The 9,299-nt window shown below is 46.9% G+C and overlaps 1 long non-coding RNA gene across 1 annotated transcript; it reads left to right on the top strand.

The window, feature by feature from the left end:
• The first annotated feature begins 288 nt into the window (after nucleotides 1–288).
• LOC132252206 (uncharacterized) lies at nucleotides 289–711 on the top strand. Its single transcript, XR_009464104.1, has 2 exons — nucleotides 289–360; nucleotides 500–711. It is a non-coding gene; the product is annotated as an uncharacterized LOC132252206 (long non-coding RNA).
• The last annotated feature ends 8,588 nt before the right edge of the window (nucleotides 712–9,299 follow it).

Below are 9,299 nucleotides of genomic sequence, written 5' to 3'. Positions count from 1 at the left end.
AGCAATAAGAAATTTAAAATAGATGGTTAATTTCAGAACACTAATAATGACTAATTAAATTATTATAAGAAGACAATTATAACAAGATTAACTTTATCTTAATGGTTAAATATTTCATTATATGAAAAGAAAAATAACAATACAAGCAATTATAGTCACTGCAATACTACATCCCAATGGCTACAACAGTGGTAATTTTTCTGCAATTATTTTGAAACTTTGGAGGGAAGGAGTGGTTACATGACTTCCTTCAATATTGCAACTTGAACTTGCATCGCATTCCATTCCAGAGCTGCGAGTCCAAGACGCTGCCTGCCAGACTCGGCATCCAGGTTATGCAGCTTCCCGGGTTATATTTAGGTAATATGTCCCACTGACCCTGTGTGACTGTGTCTGTGAGTGTGGGGGGGGGGGGGGGGAGGGTTAGCAAAGTCCATTTTTTTCAATTATTCGCCAAGCCTCACTGCTCTTCCTCCTCTCTTTTCCTTCCTCCTTGCAGAAAACTTTCGTGGGTGGACCTCACCGTGGCAGAGCCCACAGGCCAGTGAGGAGTGGAAGAGAAGTGAATCACCTGTTTTTTTTTTTGTTTTACATTTGAATTTTTGTTACATTTTGTGTTTATTTTGTATTTATATGTGTGTGTGTGTGTGTGTGTGTGTGTGTCAATTTAGCTATTTTTACAATTTGTTAAAGTTTTTTGTTCTACTATAATGGATGTGTCATTTTTTCTTTGGGGTGGTTGGGTTTGTTTTCAGAGACCACGCCTGTCTCAGTGGCAGGGATGCTGCATGTGGTGGGGGTGGCATTACATTACTCAACATACTTGCAAAGACTTTCAGGGTGAAGAATTGCCAGCACTTGAGCACTTGAGAGTTGCTAGCACTTGTTAAGTGCTAGCTAGGGTGTGGTCCAGTCAGAAATATCTTCTAAGAAAAAGACATTAACAACCACATTCAGGCCTTAATCCTTTAGCAAGTCTTTAAAATGCATTATAATGCATATGGTGGGGGGTTGGGGTTAATGCCTGCAAAACAGCTTCTTTGCAGGACAGGCAGGGTGTACTGTTTCGAGAGGTGCAATGCAAAAAGGTTTCTTTTCCCCAATACTTTCTTCTTTGTAATGCACACCACTTGCTTTACAAAAAAACATGACTTCAGAACCTTTCAGAGGGTTTGCAGACCGCCCGCCTCCTCCCGCGCCTGCTTCATTTCAAGTGTGCAGGGAGGTGTTTGCAGGGTGAATCAGGTTCACAGGGTTTGCAGAAAAGGAGCAGGAGCTGAGCAGAGGCTGGAGAGGGAGTATCTGGTCATGTCTGGAAAGTGTTCCTCATTGGTGCTTTGTCCATGCAATAACCGCTCATGCTGCAGAGAGCATTCTGTAAGCATTGTATTAGCTGGCCTGCTTGTCCAAGGCCTTGACATACTCTTTTTTCCTGCTCACCTGGTCTTTTGATGACATACAGTGCATTTTTAGTATTAGCACATTCAGAGGCACTCTGTCTCTGGATGCATAGCCACATGGATGTGGCTGATTATCCAGACATTTTGCGTCAGATGGCTATCCCCAGACTATTATTTAGAGGTGCTTGGAGGGGAGGTCAACCAATCTGAAATATGGGCCCTGTTTGTGTCCAGCTAGGGAAGCAACTGCACTCACTCCCCACCCCTGGCCACCTGCAAACCCCCACCTCCCTGCCTCCCAGGTCCAAGAAATCAAGCAGGAGCAAATACAAATCATAGTTTTTTTCTTCCTCGTTGTTATTTTTTTCACAATAAAGTGAATTGCAATCAATTCCATTGAGAAAGCACAATACCATTTACAATACAATTTACACTACAGCCATGCATAGCATTAAACGCCAATTCACAATTATGCTCCCATGTCCCTTGTGTAGATATAGATGGATGGATTGCTGTATGGTGGAAGGTTGAGAGGGAGGGATGGAGGCAGGCAGGCATACAGCCAGACTGGTTACTGGCCCTCCCTGCTAGTTACTGATGACCCTGAGACTTTTATAGAGTCCATTACTGGAAAGTTGCAGAGTGGACTGCTATCAGGTAGAGGGAAGTCAAATGTTTGGCCAGAGCTCGTCCAGTCTGCATGCAGCCAGCCAGCATTTTATTGCAAGTAAAAAAACAACCGACCAACCCACTCACCAACCCACCCACCCACCCACAAAGCTTTGTTATGGAGGGGCCCCCTCAGGTAGGGTTGGGGAGAGGAGTGGGGTGCTACTCTATGGTGCATTGTATCTTTGGAATCTTTGCTGGCCACAAAGCTTAGGGAGGGGTGGAGGGAGCCCCCAGGTAGGAGGGTGGGGGAGAGGGGTGGAGGAAGGTAGGGAGGCATCCTGCACCCCCTTCCTGGTCACTGAATATGTCCCACCCAGCAGGACCAGGTGGGGGGGGGCATCCAAAGGAAGCCCCTCAGGTGGGGGCTTCCATTGCACTGTACCTGTGGAATCTTTGCTTGGCACAAAGCTTAGGGACAGAGGGAGAGGTGGGTGGGGGAGAGGGGTGGAGAGAGGGAGGCATCCTGCACCCCCTTCCCAGTTACTTAATATGTCCCACCAAAGAGGATTGGGCAGGGGAGGGGGCCCAGACAAAGGAGACCCCCCTCAGGTGGGGACCCCCCACACATGGTTGGAGCCCCCTCAGGTCAAGATCAGTGGCCTAACTAAAATCTAAAATCTAATATAATCCTTGTAGACTACTATAGCAAAAAATTATTTTTGAAAGCACACATGCTACAGTAGTCAATGAGGATTTTATGTAGCAATTTCCTGCAGTGCAGTAGTGCATTTTCTGAGACATGTCTAGTAACCATGAAGGAATTGCTAGGGAGGGAGTATGAAGGAGTTGCTAGGGAGAGAGTATGCCAGAACGCCATGGAGGGGAGGCTTTGCCAGCAACCAAGAAGAATTTTGGATAGTACAGAACAGAGAGGTGTTGCTTGCACTGAACTGCGAAAAATCTTGGTACTGATGCAGGACATGGCCAGTAACCAGGAGAATGGAGAGAAAACTATTATGTGGGCCTGCAGAACTTGTGAAAAGTTCGGGCCATAGCACCTCAGCTTCTGCCACTTCAATAACCGAAGGCTTCTGCCATTCAGAAGAGAAACTCAAGCCTCATCACCTTCCTCAGTGGAAGGTCCCCAATGCAACCGAAGCCTTCTGCCAATACAGCGGCCATAGCTCATGAGAACAGCTTGCTTTGTGGTCAGCTGTCTGCTTGGTTGCTGAGGTGTAAGGCAAAGGGAGAGTGGGCCGAGGAACCTGCAACCTGGACAGCCGAGGTCTTGGGCAGCCAGCAATGAAAAACAAGGCTTTGTGGCCAGCACCAACTGAAAAAAGTGCCAAGGGTGCAACAGAGATCTTGGTCAGCAACCAAGAAGAAGGTTTGCAAGGGAGAGGAATAAGGGCCCAAGAGGTTATAGGGCACAGGGCAAGTGCTGCTGCTTTTGCCAAAGCTTGTGAACAAGCCTCAGCTTCTGCCAATGCTCCCAAGGAGAAGGGCAGGAAGCAGGCAGGGTTTTCCCCACACAGGAGGAAGCTTTTCCCCGGCAAGGATTCCAAAGTTACAGGTGTGCAACCAAGTAGCACAGCAATGTGTCCAAACAATGTAATCTTGGTCTTGAATTTTAGGGAAAAAACCTTTTCCCCTAAAAATCAGGAAGCTGTTCCCCAGCAAGGATTCCAAAGTTACAAGTGTGCAATGGAGAGGTGTCCTAATAAGGCACAGGGCAAGTGGAGCAAAGAGGTCTTGGCCAGGAACCTAGAAGAAGAAGGCCTTGTGGCCAGCACCAATTGCAAATCTTGGTACTGATGCAAGACATGGCCAAGAGGGGAATATAAGTAATATTTTGATTACAACCAAGAAGGTATTCACAAAAATGACCTTAAAAAGGTATGTTCAGATTTTACAGGAAGAAGATATAGAGTATTGACTTTCTAGGGAATATGCCAGGGCACCGCCCAAGAATAAGGCTTTGTGGCCAGCACCAATTGCAAGGCCTGGGACTGATGCAGGACATGGCCAGTAACCAGGAGGAGGGAGAGAAGACTATTATGTAGGCCTGAAGAACTTGTGCAACGGCACAGGGGCAAGTGAGGCGAAGAGCCTACTACCTGGAACATGGAGGTCATGTCAGGATGTGTCTGTTTGCTTGCTGAGGTGCCAAGGGTGAATCTCAGGGGAGGTCTTTGGCCAGCCACCAAGAAGATGGTATTTAACAAAAGCTATTAAAAAACCTTAAAATGAAAGGTTTTCTTCAGATTTTGCAAAAAGGAGATATAAGTAGTATTTTGATTTCAACCAAGAAGAAGTCATTACAGGTCTTACAGGAGGAAGAGACAGAGTAATGATATTGACTTTCTGATGAAATCAAGCAGTCAGTGTTTTCACTACCAAGCAAGAAGCTTTCTCCCAACAAGGATCCCAAAGTTACAAGTGTGCAACAGAGAGGTTTAATAAGGCACAGGGGCAAGTGGGGAGAAAAGCCCACTACCTGGAATGTGGAGAACTTGTCCAGCAACAAAGAAGGTTTGCAAGGGAGAGGATTATGCCACAGGGCAAGTGTTGTTGCTCATGCCAAAGCTTGTGAAGAAGCCTCAGCTCCTGCTGATGAAGGACATGTCCAGTAACCAGGTGGAGGGTGAGAAGTGGGCTGAAGAAACTACTACCCAGCCAGCAAGCTTTTCCCCAGCAAGGATTCCAAAGTTCCAAGTGTGCAATGGAGAGGTTGCCCAGCTGGGCTGCCGCCCCAACCCCGGTGCTAGATTGCACTGAGGGTGGGAGGCAGCCCAGCTAGATTGTGCCAGAGATGGGAGGCAGCTCAGATGGGCTGCTTTCCCAACCCCCGCACTAGATTGTGCCAGGGGCAGGAGGCAGCTCAGCTGGGCTGCTTTCCTGACCCCACAGATTGTGCCTGGGGAGGAAGGTAGCCCAGCTGGGCTGCTTTCCCAACCCCCACGCTAGATCACACCAGGGGCAGGAGACAGCTCAGCTGGGCTGCTTTCCCAACCCCATACTAGATCACGCTGGGGGAGGGAGGCAGCCCAGCTGAGTTGTTGGTTGATACAAGTAATAGACTCCAGAACAGAGGCTTTATTTATGTTGTCTGCAGGAGCAAACAATGGGTTGGTAGAACAAAACACTGCCTTAGTACAAAAGGGGATAGTAAGCAAAGCACAGGTGTTATGATGTGGCACCAGTCACATTGCATATGCAAATACAAGGAGGCAGCAGCTGCAGCAGTGTTACTTCACTTTAGATGAGGTCTTGATACATGTGCAAATGACTTATCTAAATGTGGATTCAACTGCATCGGATTTAGAAGCATCTGCTGTTAAGAGGGGTGATATGCATTCATTCAGGCATGTATGTTATGTTCCTCTTAGCACCACTGGATGGTGCTTACATGTCATGATGTATTTTAAAGTGTAGATTCATATAGTTTGAATGCTCATACTTCGGGTGGTGCTGTTCTAGACAGAAAACATATCTATTTAATTTCAATTTAGCTTTAACTACTTAGCTTTAATTAAAATATGCCAAAAGTTTAACTATTTAACGTTAAATAAATAAATGAATATTAAAAGCTTAAATAATTAAGATTTAAATAGCTTTAATAGATTCCCTTTAATTTAATTGTAATTAATAATATATATGTATGTATATATCTCTATATATAAATAAAGTAAATTAAAGCTTTCATCTCTGTAAAGTATAAAATGTATTTGCTTGCTATTCTGAGCCTGGTTTCTTCTTGGTGAGGGTGAGGGGTGGGGAGGGGCAGTTGAGAGGCTTAGCTTTGGGGTGGGGGGACCTATCAGCAGCTGGGTAGAACACAGCTATGGCGTCCTCTGGGTTGTGATGTACAGATATGGGGTTGCAAAGAAACATTTTTTCTGGGCAGCAAAACAAGGTGGCTATATGATAACACAGTGCAATCAAAGACCATGGGGAGGTACTCTGAATCAAGGAAGCATTTGTTCCAGAACCCTCATTATTTAAAGGATCTATATTTGCAGACCTTGCAATGATTTCAGGCAGAGAATGGGCCCTTTCAGTACATGTCACAGGCACCAGGTCTTGGAGAAAAGACAGCAGTGGTCTGTCTGACTGCTAGCTTACAGTCTTTTGTTGCTGAGACGATTAAGGCTGGGGCAGACGGGTCGGGGGGGGGGGAGGGGGGCGGACCTCTAGTTGACTCTTTCTGGCATGAGAGCAGCCAAAGCCCCAACAATTGTTTCTGGTCAAGGGACTACTTGACTTCACAATGGTAGCAGTTACCAAGCTAATTGCTCACTAATTTCTCCTAGGTGCTAACCTACCAGTTTGTATCCATTTGATTGCTATCACAGCTTTTCCTTGGCTATTGCTTCTCCTCCCCAGATGTTACCAACCATCATCACAGCCTCAAGGACAGCCTTCATGGCTGAACCCCTCCCCCCCACAACACACATAAACCTTCCCCCAGCTCCCCCCCCACCCAAGGAGACCCACACATCACCAACAGCTGACAGCCACAAGACATTGGTCAATGCATACATTGATTGAAAACACAGAAAATTACCATAATAAGACTTTATTTTCTTTATAAATAGCACAGTTAAAAATACACATTATCACACCCTTTCAAAAATGTCCCCTTCATCTACTCTTCTGTCATTGTTTCCTCCCCTTTTACCATGTCCCCAAGCCCCACCCTCCCCTGCATGGAAACCTTACCACCTGCTAAGCTTCTTCCTCTGGCCCCTGATCTGGTCCTTGCAGCTGTTGTTGCGGGGGGGGGAGGGGGGGGAGGGAGGTTGTAATTTGTGTTCTTGAGGGAAATGGGGGATGGTAAAGCTACACCACAGTGGGTTTGTGATACAGGATCACAGTGAGTAGCAACATCACCACCATGATAATAGGATTGTGGAAAGGTGTAGGGATCAGCAGGAAAAGTATAGGGGCAGGGGTTGGGTGTTGGAAAATGGGGGTATCCAGATATTTTTGCCTCCTTGGTGCATCTGACCTCCTTGCCATGGCAGTTCGAAAGCAGGGTTCTGTGAACCTGCTCATGGACCTTAAATTGGATCAGGTTTATGCACAGAGAGGGGTCATGCTCAGACAGAGTGCCCCCTCCGCCCCACCCACCCCCCGCCACTGCTGAAACCGCTTGGTCTGGCACCAAAAACTGAAACATTTTCAGAGCATATCTAGTCTTTCAACTTTGCCCATAGACTCCAGGGGGGGATGGGGGTAGGTGGAGGGCTTGGGTACAGCTGTCATCCAGTTCAATGCTGCTGACCCTTGTGTTAATTCATCCTTGTGACACTGCTGGACCCAGGTGTCCCTCTCACTGTTTCCTGATATCTCCCACACAGCATTCTCTTTTTGCAGGCATCTTCCTCAGCGATGAAAAATGAGGTGCACTCAGTGACACACATTCAACAACAATCCCTGATTTTTGTTAGCGGTGTACCCCAAAGTGTAATGTTGCCCACTGGTGAAGCATGCCTTTGTTTCCCATAGACGCTGCTTGACTTAGGAATCCTCACTTTCTCTTTATCCCTCCCGAGCAGCACCCCGTGTTTGTATCTTCCTCCCCTTTATCCCTAAAGCATAATGGGTCTCTCCTTCTCCACTTAGAGGAGGGGCACCCCTCATTCACATCCACAGACCCTGTCAATGAGATAGTCTCAATGGTGCCCTTGTTGCACAGATGCTTAAGCAGCTCCTATCTAAACTTTCTCTCTTGATGCCGGCTACACTCAGCACTCAGACAGAACTTATCATCCATGTCAATGAATGCTTTTTGCTGGCCATTATCTTTTTAAAATTGGCATCCTCCTTCTGTTCAAGCTATCCAAAGACCTGGCGCACTTTGTCACTCAAGTGATCAGCAGACATTGCTCAAGCTTGGAACACCACCATCAAAGCCTCCATCATGGCTTCCCTTGACCATCACTGGCAACGGCAGTATTCACAAATTCGCTCAGCTCCGATGCATGCTGGTGTTTCAGTTTTGGGCATCTGTGCCATAACTGCAGCGGCAAGGGTAGCTAGTAACAAGGGTAAAAAAATAATCACCTGTAAGTGGCAGCACAGAAGGAACCCCTCCTTCCTCCTCTCCCCCTTCCCCCCACCCCCAAGCCATTATATATGAAACTAAGTGCTAGGAGCAGATGTTGTTCCTGCTTACAGTAACCCCCTTCCTCACTCCCACACTAACATGCAAGGAAACTGTACTCACCCAGAACTTTCTAATGTCCCTTTCCTATAACTTGCAAATCACAGGTTGTGGATCTTCAAGCACCTCCTGCACAGAAGAGACCAATCTGTCTTGTGAGTTGAAAAAAGGCTGACTCAGGGTAACAGTGGAGTCCGAGGTGTCCTCCTCCTCTCCCCCTCTCTCATATTGAGGAATGACTGTGGGGAGACTGCAGTCATGTTCAAGATAACTTCTTGATCTTGGTTCTACATCTCCTGTGGCTGCTCCAAACACTCACCCCCAACCTGCAAGTGATTGAATGAAGTTTGAGCAGTGGCTACCATGCTGCCAACTCTGATGTCAGGGCAGCCTGTAGACTGGAGGTGATTCTGTGGCTGTCTCCAACACACCCATAGTGCTGAATGACTATAGGCAAACATCTTCAGTGTCCTTTGTTAGAATGGTTGCTAGCTTATCATTGAATGGAATTACTCTATGTGCTGCCCTAGAACGAGAATTATTGTCCTTGGCCTGGTGGAAAGCACATTTTAGGGACTTGATCTTACTGCAGCACTGTTCTAAATTGTGACTGTACCCATGTTCCTTCATTTGCTCAGCAATGGATGCATAGACTGGCTTATTTGATTTCCCAGCTGCATTATCACCTTCCTTTCCGCCCAAATATTGATCAGTGCCTCAACTTCAGCATGGGCCCAGTTGGGGCCATGGCTTTGAGGTGTATCTGGCTGCTCCTCCATGCCAGATGAAAATACCTTCTTCTTCTGGACCTCCATTGAGTAGGTATTTAGTGGCTGAGGAGTGATGCTCAGAGAGACTGGCTGCAATTCCTGATGCTTTATGACAGGGGTGGGCAATTATTTCGGGCAGAGGGGCACTTATGGAGTTTTTGCAAGCTGTCAATGGCTGCATGGGTAGCCCCACCCCTTGATAGGTGCCCTGCCACTGGTCACCAACTTGTGACAGAAATCCCACCCCCTAACCCCCAAACTTTGCCACCAAAAGTCCCTTCCCTTGCCCCTGGAGGTACTTCTTTCAGCAAGGGGTTTTGCCATCTTCGATCCAGAAAAATACCAACT

This window comes from Alligator mississippiensis, chromosome 8, assembly GCF_030867095.1.
Source record: "Alligator mississippiensis isolate rAllMis1 chromosome 8, rAllMis1, whole genome shotgun sequence".
Lineage (NCBI taxonomy): Eukaryota > Metazoa > Chordata > Crocodylia > Alligatoridae > Alligator > Alligator mississippiensis.
This window is presented reverse-complemented; position numbering and strand designations above follow the sequence as displayed.